General features: G+C 42.7%; 1 protein-coding gene across 1 annotated transcript in view; it reads left to right on the top strand.

Moving 5' to 3' along the window:
* HACL1 (2-hydroxyacyl-CoA lyase 1) overlaps nucleotides 1-860 on the top strand; it is a 39730-nt gene extending 38870 nt beyond the window's left edge. Inside the window, exon 18 of the mRNA XM_045088936.1 lies at nucleotides 693-860. The gene's annotated coding sequence lies outside the window, so the exon portion shown is untranslated. The remainder of the gene's footprint in view (nucleotides 1-692) is intronic.
* The last annotated feature ends 11246 nt before the right edge of the window (nucleotides 861-12106 follow it).

The following is a 12106-nucleotide window of genomic DNA, read 5'->3' as shown; positions in this document are numbered from 1 at the left end:
GGCATTAAATCACTATATGAAACTTGTTCATATGATATTTGGACAATTGAATTTTAAAGTATTATTTCTATTCAATGCTAGGGTATCTTTGGATTTTGGAAAATGTTTTATTTGGTTGGTGTATTTTGGTCCCTCAGTGAAGTTGTAATATTTTCATCATATTAACCCTGCCCAGCTTTTGTTAATTTTGTTCCTAGATACCAATCTGTTTTGTGCTATTGTAAGTTCTATATTTATAGTGAGTTACTGTTTGCATGTTCTGTGTATTAATCTCATACCTTAATGAATTCTCTTAAGTCTCTTCTTTCTTTCATAGAGAAGTAACTGAAGGTTACCAGAGTGGAAGGGTGATGGTGGGGGGTAGGTCGGCGCAGGGAGGGGGTAAAATAGGGGATAGGGATTAAGGAGGGAACTTGTCCTAATAAGCACCAGTTGCTGTATGGAATTGTTAGATTGCTATATGGTACACCTGAAACTAAGATAACACTACGTTAACTAATGAATTAAATATAAACTTAAAAAATAATTATTATTTTAGGAAAGAAACACCTCTTCTTCCTCTCTTTTGTCTGGTGCTTTGCTGGTGCTTCTAGAACAATGCAAAATGATGCTGGTGATGGTGGTTATGCACCGCTTTCATTCTAGGTGTTTTAGAATCAGCATAGATATGGCTCATCTCCTTTCTTTTTCAGGAGGAGCAAAAGGTGACAAGAAAATCTCCCTACAAGGAGTTACTGAGGATGCAGGGTTTGAATGTCTTCCCCCAAAGGATATAAAGTCGGAAAAGAATCCCCAGCCTTTCCATGTTAGTCCTTGTGCTTATGGATACCTGTAATAAAAGGTAACTTCTTGGCAAATGACTTAGGGCTAGTTGGGGTGCTAGTCAATCATTTGTCGCCTAGGCTGTCTTCCTTCACGGCACCAAGACCACTGACAAGGGCAAACACACTGAGAAACCTGTTCCTCTGTAGCCTTCACCTTCCCAATCTCAGACCACGTTCCCCCAGAAAAGTCAGGAGAGGCTGACCTCCTTTCCCCCCACAGTGATGTGTATATGGCTGGGGGCACCAGTGGGGAGGGGCTTTGCATGGGATTAAACACATCGAAGATTTTATTCAGGGGACCACCCTTGTGAGAGTAAACAGGGAAGGAACAGGAAAAGGCTGGGGGAACCATCAGACTGCTGGGCAGACCTGACACTGGGAAGGGAGGGAGGGAGAGGGAAGCTTGGGCGCAAGCATCCCCACGCCCACAGTCTGAGGAACATGTGGCAAAGCTTCCGTCACAGTCCCAGGTCTCCCAGGAGCAGGCCCCCTTCGTATCTGCCTGGGCATAGACATTGGAGAGGACTGGCCTGGTGCCTGGGAGATGTGGCCTTGGCTCAGATCAGGGATGGATTTCGGAGGCAGCAGCTGGGCATCTTGGCCATTGGCCCCTCACGGCTGCCACAGACACTTCTGGAGGTCTCTTTGCTGCTGCCTTTAGACTAGGCTTTGAAATGGGGAGATAAAGTCTGTTCAGGGGGGCTTAAAATCCAAGGATCAGATCCAAGTCCGTCCGCAGCTTGTTTTCAGCTTGAGGATTCAGCTGTCCCTCTTGGAAGAGTACGATGGGCCTGAGGTTCTATCCTAGCTCTGCATTGGTGGTTATACATTCTCAGTTTCCTCATCTCTATAATGGGGATAATAGAATGCCTAACTCCTAGCGTTTTCTGGAGCATATGCTGTTCATAGGAATGCATAGCACAAAAACTCTGGCACAAAAGTGCTCCCTGACTGCTATCAGCCCCTCTCCCTTCACTCCCTCTTCCTGCTTCAGGCACCCAACACTCACAGAACAAAGGGTCAGGAAAAAGCTAGCTTTGTCTCTCTGTGAAATCTTCTGGTAGGAGAAGTCCCCTCGTCTGTGTAGTTATTGTGTGTTTTGGACAGCTGGGGAACTGACCATGGTCAATATTGAGTTTGGCTGTTTTCCTTCCACACCTCAGCACAGGCCTAGGCTATCAGTGTTAAACTCAGGAAAAGGCACATTCATTTGAGCCAAACGAAATTAACCAGACCAGTCGGTGGCTGGGAAGTCACGTGCTGCTTTCCCAAACCAAATAGAAATTATTTTTAGATTATTCACTGTTTGGTATTATCCATGCCACAGCTCCCTCCTATTAAGGCACATCAGAGAAAATTGGCGTCAGCCAATTAATGGATATTTTGCAAGCCATTTGTCAGTCTTGGGCCTCTGTTCTCATTTGTGCGAAGAGTGGTTGAAACTGACCAGCGGTTCTTAATCCTAATAGCACATGGAAATCACCTGGGGGGGTCTTAAAATTCTTGAATCCTAGGCCATGCTCTGGCCCAATTACGTCAGAATCTCTAGGGTGGAATCCAGGCATCAGTAGCCCCCCAGGTGATCCAGTGTGCAGTGCAGCTTGAGAACCAGTGGAAGAGGGTTTCAGAACTTCCTTCATCTCTAGTTCCACGGATATGACCTTGAAGAGGTACAGTCTGCTTCTAATTTAATTCATAAAATAGGAACTCTGAGTGAATATGCCAGAAGTTTTATAATTTCATATTTTTAAATTCTCTGCTCACCATTACCTTCCTCTTTGGCATCTTGGTCTGTCCATGTTTAAATTCATAATTTTACTTTTTCCTTTGTAAATTTTTGTTTACTTCATGCGTCTATTGTAATGTCTTATTTTCACCTATTAGCATGTTTGTGGCAGGTATATATTTCACAGAATTGGTTAACTTTTATTACTCTATAATAGAAATCAGCTGCTGAGCTCGACTTTTTTTTTTTTAAGATTTTATTTATTTGTCAGGGAGAGAGGGCGCGCACGCACACAAGCAGGGGGAGCAGCAGGCAGAGGGCCCTAGGATCATGATGTGAACTGAAGGAAGAAGCTTACCCGACTGAGCCACCTAGGTGCCTCTATGAATTTATTTTTAAAGATTTTATTTATTTGAGAGCAAGAGAGAGAGTGAGCACAAGCAGCGGGGAGGAGTAGAGGGAAAGGGAAAAACAGGCTCTCCGCTGAGCAGAGAGCCCAACGTGGGACTCGATCCCAGGACTCCAGGATTATGACCTCAGCAGTAATAATATGTGGACCATGTGCAACTGAGGCTACTCCTAAAATTCCTGGCAACACAGTACTCAACAGAACAGGAGATAGTTTTCATAGGACCAGCAGACAAAAGGACACACGAGAGACTTTGGCATAGTGGTGTTTGAAAATGGCTTCTCACTAGCTCTTTTAATTAATACAATTTGATTCTTCTTTAAACCATTGCATAGCAAATACTTTACATTCATTATTTTTAAAAGCCATATTCCATTCCAAATAAAAATAGACCACTGGCTGGCCAGAGAGAGAAAGAGGTGACCAAAAAAACCACAATGGTATATATGGCCAATGTCAGAGAAATTGCTGCTTCTGTTCTCTTCTATGATTTTTATGGTTTCAGGTCTCTAATCCATTTTGAGTTTGTTTTGTGTAGGTATGGTGTAAGAGAGTGGTCCCATTTCATTCTTCTGCATGTTGTTGTCCAGTTTTTCTAGAACCATTTGTTGAAGAGACTATCTTCCCCCATTGTATATTCTTGCCTTCTTTGTCATAGATTAATTTGAACATACAGTCTTGGGGTCCATCTCTGGGTTCTCTGTCTATTCCATTGATCTATGTGTCTGTTTTTGTACCAGTGCCATACATTTTTGATTACTGCAGCTTTGTAGTATGTCTTGAAATCTGGAATTGTTCTACCTCCAGTTTTGTTCTTCTTTCTCAAGCCAAAACGCTTTGGTTTTTTGGGGGTCTTTTGTGGTTCCATACACATTTTAGTTTTGTTCTTTAAAAAATCCTGTTGGTATTTTGATAAGGTTTGCATTGAATCTGTAGATTGCCTTGAGTAGTATGGACCTTTTAACAATATTAATTCTCCAAACCATGAGTATGGAATACCTTTCCATTTGTTTATATCATCTTCAATTTCTTTTATCAGTGTTTTATAGTTTTCAGAGTCTAGGTCTTTCCCCTCTTTGGTTAAGTTTATTCGTTTTGATGCAATAGAAAATGGAGTTGTTTTCATAATTTTCTGTTGCATCATTATAGAAATGCTGCCAGTTTCTGGGAACATATTATTTTCTTTTTCCTTTTTCTCTCAGTATGTGTATAATTGCACACTGGGACTAACAAGTTTGAGCTATTTGAATATAAACCATTACAGCTTTCTTTGACAGTGTGACTCAACTTAGGCAAATAGGGTTGAAGATGATCCAGAGAAAAGTAGAAAAAATTGGCTATTTATGGAGCCAACTACTAATAGAAATGGAAATGCTTGTAGCACATGTTCTTTCCAGGAATCTCCCAGACTGACTGAAATAGGGCAAGAATAAAAATGGAAAATTATTTTAGAAGGTCATTTGCATATTGGATGCTGCCACTTATTGGTTGCCTTGAGTATGTAGAGTTTTTAATTCAAGAACTGTTCAGTTTTGGGCACCTGGGTGGCTCGGTGGGTTGGGCCGCTGCCTTCGGCTCGGGTCATGATCTCATGGTCCTGGGATCAAGGCCCACGTCGGGCTCTCTGCTCAGCAGGGAGCCTGCTTCCCTCTCTCTCTCTCTGCCTGCCTCTCCATCTACTTGTGATTTCTCTCTGTCAAATAAATAAATAAAATATTAAAAAAAAAAAAAAGAACTGTTCAGTTTTAAAAATGGACTTCAAACTGAGATGTAACGGGGGAATTGTAAAAGAAATTTGGGGCAAAAAAAAAAGTCATGAGATGTATTTTTAAATTGTCTTCAATTCAAAATATATCTTTGAATTTGCAAACCACAGACCTCTTCCAGAGAATTCAGCATTGATAAAGTGAAATAAAATTACAAACTGGAATGTGAAAATATGGTTAGATATGTTTTTAGGGTAGATGTTCTATTTAAAGGGAGGGGAGGAACATGGAGAAGACGAGACAAGAAGAACACTGCTACAAATTAGAATTCTCTAGGGAACTTACAAATTTGTCCAAAATTCCCTGCTGAAATGGTCATCTGGATAATTACACCCCAATAATTCGATCACTGTGAATACACTCATTTTGCTGACTGAACCCTTAGACCAGTGCTTCTTAAAGTGTGGTCCATGGACCAACAGCCACAGGACCTTGAGATATAAGAAGTGCAAATCCCACTCAACTTCTAAGACATTCTGAGTTCGACACAGAAATCTGTGTTCTGACAAATCCTCTGGGTGATCTGGTTACTAAAGTTAGACCTGTTTACTACAGATTCCTAAGTTTTACATTTTAGGCATCCAAGAGAGGAAATTTGGCCCATTTTTCTCCTGCCTAGGTGTGTGTGAACTTCTAGCCTCCAAATGTGTGAGAAAATTAGTTTGTTGCTGAAGCTCTCCAGGCTGTGGTCGTATGTTACCACAGCCCTGGCAAACAAATACACCAGGTTACATATGTTTTCCAGGCAGCATGTAGAGAATCACAGAGGGTAAACAAGAGAAGATCAGCATCGTCCTCTCTGAAGACTGTTTCTAGGGGTTGGTGGCATTTATTTCCCAAAGCCAGACGTGGGCGGAGCACGGTATTCAGATACCACGTGGCACGCCTGACATGGGTGGGGTCTAGTATATCATGAGAGAGCCTTCGGGAGGCAGATGGGAGCCAAGGCACTCATGAAGCCACCGATCAGAGAGGGCTCTCTGGAACCTCACATTTAAAGGTCAGACTATGTGCTAGCTGCTTTACATGTGTTATTTCATTCAAAGCTAACTCCCCCGCAGCTGCGCAAACTCACGGTTCCCTTGGCAAGAAACAAGTCTGTTCCGAGACATGACAAAGGGCATCTTGATCCAGTCAGAATTACTGTTCAGGTTTCTGATCCACTGCAGTGCAGTTTATCTATCTTGTGCGCACAATGCAAACCAACTCGTTAACTTGTTCAGCACTTTGAAGACCAGCTGTGTATCTGAGTTGACACTTAGGGGGATAAAGGGATGAAGCAGTCATGAGCCTTGTGCTCAAGTAGTTAATAATTCACTCACATAAAATATAGCAAAGTAACATGTTACAAGGCTGAATACATAAACCAGAGCTACACTTACGTCTGCATATATACTTACACATGAAGTGTTCTTATTTCTGAAGAGTTTAGATTGCACCTGTTAGATGAAGCATGAGAGACTGTGGACTCCGAGAAACAAACTGAGGGTTTTGGACTGGAGTGGGGTGGACGGACGGGTGACCCCGGTGGTGGGGATTAAGAGGGCACCTATTGCATGGAGCACCAGGTGTGGTGCATAAACAATGAATCTCGGAACACTAAAAAAATAAAACAAAGTAAAATAAAGTATCATCAATACTCCAGAAACCCCTTCATACCCCTTTCAAGCCTTATTCCTCCCACAAGGGTAATCACTGTCCTGCTTCTATCAGCATGGCTTAGTTTTGCCATTTTAATACTTTATATAAATAAAAGGGTACATTATACACTAAAAAAAAAAAAAAAGATTTTTCCTGTTATGTGGCGAGGCATTATATAAAGCATTTTAGAAGTGGTATATCAAATCCATACTGTTGAAGAGGAGACCTCTCTCCCTACACTTCCACCCTGGGCCACTGTCTTGTAAGTTTATGTCCCCATGCCCTCCAGAAGGAAAGAAGTTATCAGTTTGATTAGTCAGAACCAAGGACATGAATTGGGCCATTTTGCCCATGAGCAGGGTCCCTCTAAAAGATCAGCTTTGTGGCAGATCCGCCAGTCTTTTTCCCCCTGACATGGGGTCAGAGGCTTCCTAGGAGCTGCTTGTCTAGCTCTGGTATCTGTCCCATCTTCCTTACCCTATTTCTGCAGGGTAGGCAGCAGAAACCCAAAGAAGGCTGGTCATCTTCATTCTTTTGGGGAAAAGAAACAGGCAATCTTCTGTGGCTTGCAGGCCAACATCTTCCAACTCAGTCTTTGCAAGACTCTGCCTTGGTTGGTTACCACAATTAATTAAATGTTCCTGGGGCTCTTAGGTGGCTCAGTTGGTTGAGCTTCCAGCTCTTGAGCTCAGCTCAGGACTTGATCTCAGGGCCACAAGTTCAAGCCCAACAGTGGGATCCATGCTGCATGTGACACCTACTTAAAAAAATAAAAATAGTGTTCCTGATTCCCACTTGGCTGCTATCAGGCTTTCATGGAGGCCCCTAATCAGGAGTCCTGAAGGGAAAGAGATGAGTCCTGAGATCTGGCTATTCCTAGTCCAAGGAAACTCAAGGTTGATCGCTTAAACTTCATGGAGAGAACATCAGGGAATGTTCTCTCTCTTGAACTCCTGAAGAGTTTCCCCATAGTGAGTGGCAGTGCCATGGTTTGAACCAGCTACCGTCTGACTTTAAACAATAGCTCTTGCCACCATGCGCACTGCTAAGAATGAAAAAGAATGCAGTAGGCAATCTCCCTAGCTGGGGGAGTCCTGGTGCGGGGACACATTCCTCCTGGCAAGCTCTTCGTGGAAAGGAAACATTTGAACTTGGGAGAACTGGGAGCATTTGGACATGAAGGAGTGGGAGCATGGCCTTCCAGGAGGAAAGAAGCACAGGTATTCTGGAATAAGCTGTCAGGCCAAGGAGAACACAAGGCAAACTGTCCCTGCCAGCAATTCCCAGCATGAGCAGGAGCTGGAATGCTCCTGTAAAATATTTCCCAGTCACGTCACTGTCCATTCGTTCACATCTGGAAGTGATCTTCTGCTATTCCAGGCTGCCAGAACCTGCCTGTGTCTACCACCTAGGCTCAGCTTGTTCTTTTTCTTCCCTCTGAGGACTCTGGCCCATGATGGTCCATGTTCATGCTCACTCTGAGCCCTGGGCTGGAGCAGTTGCCCTCGCCTGCTTCTTCCATCCCTGAAGTGTTTGGACGGGGTGCTAACTAGTGCGGTGTGAAGAACCCAAGCTTTGGGGTATGTGGCCAACTTTATGCTTTAGCTCTATGGCCTTGGGCAGGTGACCTAACTGCCCAATCAGCCCCTGTTTCTTTATGGAACACAGCGATAGTAGCACCCACCTCATGGGGTTGCTGTGAGGCTTCACAAAAATAACACATGTACTAGTATAATATATGCTTAGTGAACAGGGGCTCAAATTGGTATTTCCATTCCTTACGGTCAGAATTACCTCCAACTCTTTCATGAATCCCTCCTAAGAACTAATTTCAAGACTCTTCGTTCATCTCTTTACCTTTTTCCACCCTTCATGGAAGCCCTCTTGATTGATTTTATCTTTCCATTATTCTCCCTTACATTGAGTACCCCTGGACTTCTATCCTATATGTTTCTTGTCTGTCTTGAAACTCCCACGAGACTGTAGGTCCCTGAGGGCAAGAAATTTTACATGTGATTTGCACTGAATCCCCAACTCCTGGATCTTTGCCTGGGGCACAGTAGGAACTGAGTAAATATTTGTTGAATGAATGAATGAATGCTTTGAACTTCCACTCATCTTCCTGAATCCTTCTTTTTCTGTTTCCATCTTCTCCAGTTTAGCCTTGTGCCTCTGCTTCCAGAGGACACAGGACGTTTTGTGAAAACGGTGCAGTTATGTTCAGTAACTCTGCGTGTCAGGAAACAGGTAATCATGTAATCCATAACCAGGTGGAAAATTTTTCTCTCTAGTGCTTAAAAAAAAGTCACCTCTTCTTATCCTAGATTGTATAGGTAAACATTTGGCCTTGCAGACAAATCTTCCTTTGTGGCTATTTTTAAAGCACTTTAAGACTTCAAGAAGTGGGTTACATACAGAACTTACTGTGGCCCCTAGTTTGTGCTTGTTCCACTATAGCCTTCAGGACAGAGACTCTCCTGGTTACAGGAACATGGACCCCAAAGAAGCATGTGTATACTCTATTCTTCTCTCTGCCATAGCTTATTGTTTCCTAAGAGTCTGTGATTCTAAAACACTCTTCAGTAGCTTCCAAATATTATTCATCTTGGCCAAGATCTCCCTTCCCAGAATGCGATTGGAAGATGTGTCATTATACGTGACACGGGCAGTGCCCTTTCCCACCCTTTACTTCAGAGTCTGGATCATAATGGGCGTATCAGTGTGTTAGGAATGGTCCTGTTCTAGGACCTTGCCATACAACACAGCCATGTGCCCTTGACCTCTCTCTCTGGCTGTACAGACACCAAAACATTTGAAAATGCTGCTTCGTCAGGGCACCTGGGTGGCTCAGTCTGTTAAGCACCCAACTCATGGTTTTGGCTCAGGTCATGAACTCAGGATCGTGAGATTGGGCCCTGCGTTGGCTCTGTGCTAAGATTCTCGCTCCTTCTGCCCCTCCCCCCAACTTGGCCCACGTGCACATGCACTCTCTCTCTCAAAAAAGAAAAAGAAATAATACTTTGTCTTTACCGTGGACCAAATCAAATTGTGAGGTGGCCCTTCCTCTGTACTCCATCCAATCTTGGAATACAAGAGTTACCATTGTCTCTAGGTGAGATTGTTGTAGAGGTGATGTGATGGGGCGGTGCGGTTGAAGTAAGGGGGAGGCAGTGGGGTTGAGGTGGTAATGTTCTTCCAATAAATACATAAAAATAGAATTTTGCAATGAATACATGGTAAATACAAATAGCAATCAACTAGGAATATGCATTTGGACTGGCTAGAAGAGAATATCAACTAAGTTTTTTGGAATTCACTCTAGCAGAAATTTGGGGCAAACTCAACCCACCTTCAAGAATGGGGCTGTTGTTATGATCTTGGTGGCTTAACAATTATTTTGAAGGGACACCTGGGTGACTTAGTTGGTTAAGTGTCTGCCTTTGGCCCAAGTCATGATTTGTGGTCCTGGGGATCGGCCCCACATTGGGCTCCTTGCTCAACAAGGAGCCTGCTTCCCCCTCTCTCACTGCAGCTCCCCATGCTGGTACTTTCGCAGTCTCGCTTTTTCTCATATACATACATAAAAAAAAAAATTTTAAAAAAAACAATTATTTTGAGTTCATATATTTCTATGATTCTTGAAATAAACAACATCAGGACACTCATTTTGCTTGGGAGTCAGGATGTTTTCCCTTCTTACAAGTTCATTTCAAGAGTCATTGCTCCTCGGTTATCGTAAGCCAGTTGGGGATCTCCTCTGAAGTGTCCAGCCCTCTCTCACTTCCTGCCATAAAAACTTTCCTGTCTCCCTACCAAGAATGTGGGTCTTGCCTCTTCAGAGCTGAATGATTCTTGAACTCCCACCATTCTGAGGTCCAGTTTCAGGTAAAGAAGTTTGACTGACATTCCCTTTTAGAGCAAGTCCATACCTGGCAGCACTGATGGCATCTGGCTATGTGTACCAACATGAGGGCCCAGGTCCAGTCTTGCCAGTCATCACTCCACCTGCCAATGACCTGATATTTGCTGCTATCCCCAGAGCCTCACATAAGCCTGTTTCCTTAAATGGGAATTATAAATATAGTTACACTTCTTCCATCATGAAAAATCAAGGGGGGAAAATGATAAAAGGATTTTATAAAAATATCTAACCCAACATAGTAATTATTTGTTTAGCACATCAGTAACGTGCTTGCTGTATAAAACAGAGATAAAAAGGGGAAACCAAATAATAGGAATTAAATAAAAATGGGGTTGAGAGTCAAATACATTTTTGAGGCAAAAACGAAGTTAGTGGGTTTATTTACCACAGAACTTCCCACTGGCTTTAGTATATACTATAAATTCCCAAGAAGAACATAAAATAGACAGTGTTTCTCAATTTATGTGAAGTATTCTGCTTTTTAAAAATTGAGTGTCTCTTAAAATGTATGCACAGTTTGGGAAACACTGAATTGGGTAAGATTATTGTTGCCATTATCGTGATTGCATCCAGGTAGTTCCAGGCCAGCTCAGTGCAAATCTCTTACCTGAAAGTGAGCATGACCAAGCTCATCGCCATGGAGATGGAACCACAGGCTCAAGGCCTGGGTGCGTCTAATTGGTCTCATTAGACTTCCTGCTAGTTCTTCTGGTTCTCTGGGGGGTCTTTCCATTGCATCCCGAGCTCCATGGGTTCTGGCTCTGATTTCAGCTTGAGTTGCCAGGAACCAGGGAGCTTGTGAGGAGGGACTTCTTAGTTGCCCAGTCTTATCTCTCTCCTGCTGATGTAGCCACCAGTGGGAGATGGCCAGAGCCTCAACCTAACCAAATCATCCTTAATTCCAGGCCAGAATATGCTCAGAGCTCTGTTCTTTGGCAGGACCAGTCAAAATGGTCTGTTTGTGCCTCTCAGCACATTGGCAGGGACTTGCTGGACCTTATGCATGCAAAAAAGTCGCCTTGTTTCCCCCTTTCTTTACCCCAAGAATTTGATTTTGTTAAGAAAATCATTTTTTGAATGACAGATTAAGGTATGTCCATTGTAAAAACTTCCAATAAGACAAGTACATATAAGATCAAAAAGGAAATTTCCCTCCTTCTGAGCCATATTCTTCCATCCCCATGTGTGCAGTGTATGCTCTTCTAGATCTTTCTCTCTGCACATATAAATAGTTGGTAAACAGAATTGCTTGTTCAGATGTTTGGTCAGATGCACTGCATCTTTCTAATTTTACTCAGTGATTCTCTGTGGAGAGCCTTCCATGTCCAGGCATAAATGTGAACTCTCTTTGCCTTATTTTTTCTTCAGTCAAGTTTATTGAGGGGATAATTCACATAAAACTCACCCTTTGTAAGAATACAGTTTGATGAGTTTTGACAAAGTAGACAAAAAAACCACTCCAATAAAGGTAAAGAACATTTCCATCACCACCAGAAGTTCCCCTTCTAGCTGGCTCTCATGACCATAACTGCTGGTTACCACTGAGCTGTTCTCCATCCCAATAAGTTTTGCCTTTTCCAGAATGCCTTATAAATGAAGTTATGCATTCTGTAGCCTTTCGTGTTGGCTTTAGCAAAATGCATTTGAGATTCATCCATGATAATTGTTCCAGTAGTGTTGTTACATTTTATTGCCATGTGGTATTGCATTGTACACAAGTGGTTATACCAGCTGATGGCCATTTGGGTTGTTTCTAGTTTCTTGTTATTACAAACAAAATAGTTAGGAACATTCACGTACAAGTCTCTTTTGGTGGAT

This window comes from Mustela putorius, unplaced genomic scaffold (assembly GCF_011764305.1).
Source record: "Mustela putorius furo isolate JIRA1106 unplaced genomic scaffold, ASM1176430v1.1 tig00003834_pilon_pilon_pilon, whole genome shotgun sequence".
Lineage (NCBI taxonomy): Eukaryota > Metazoa > Chordata > Mammalia > Carnivora > Mustelidae > Mustela > Mustela putorius.
The sequence above is the reverse complement of the archived record's forward strand: the minus strand, read 5'-3'. Positions and strand labels throughout refer to the sequence as shown.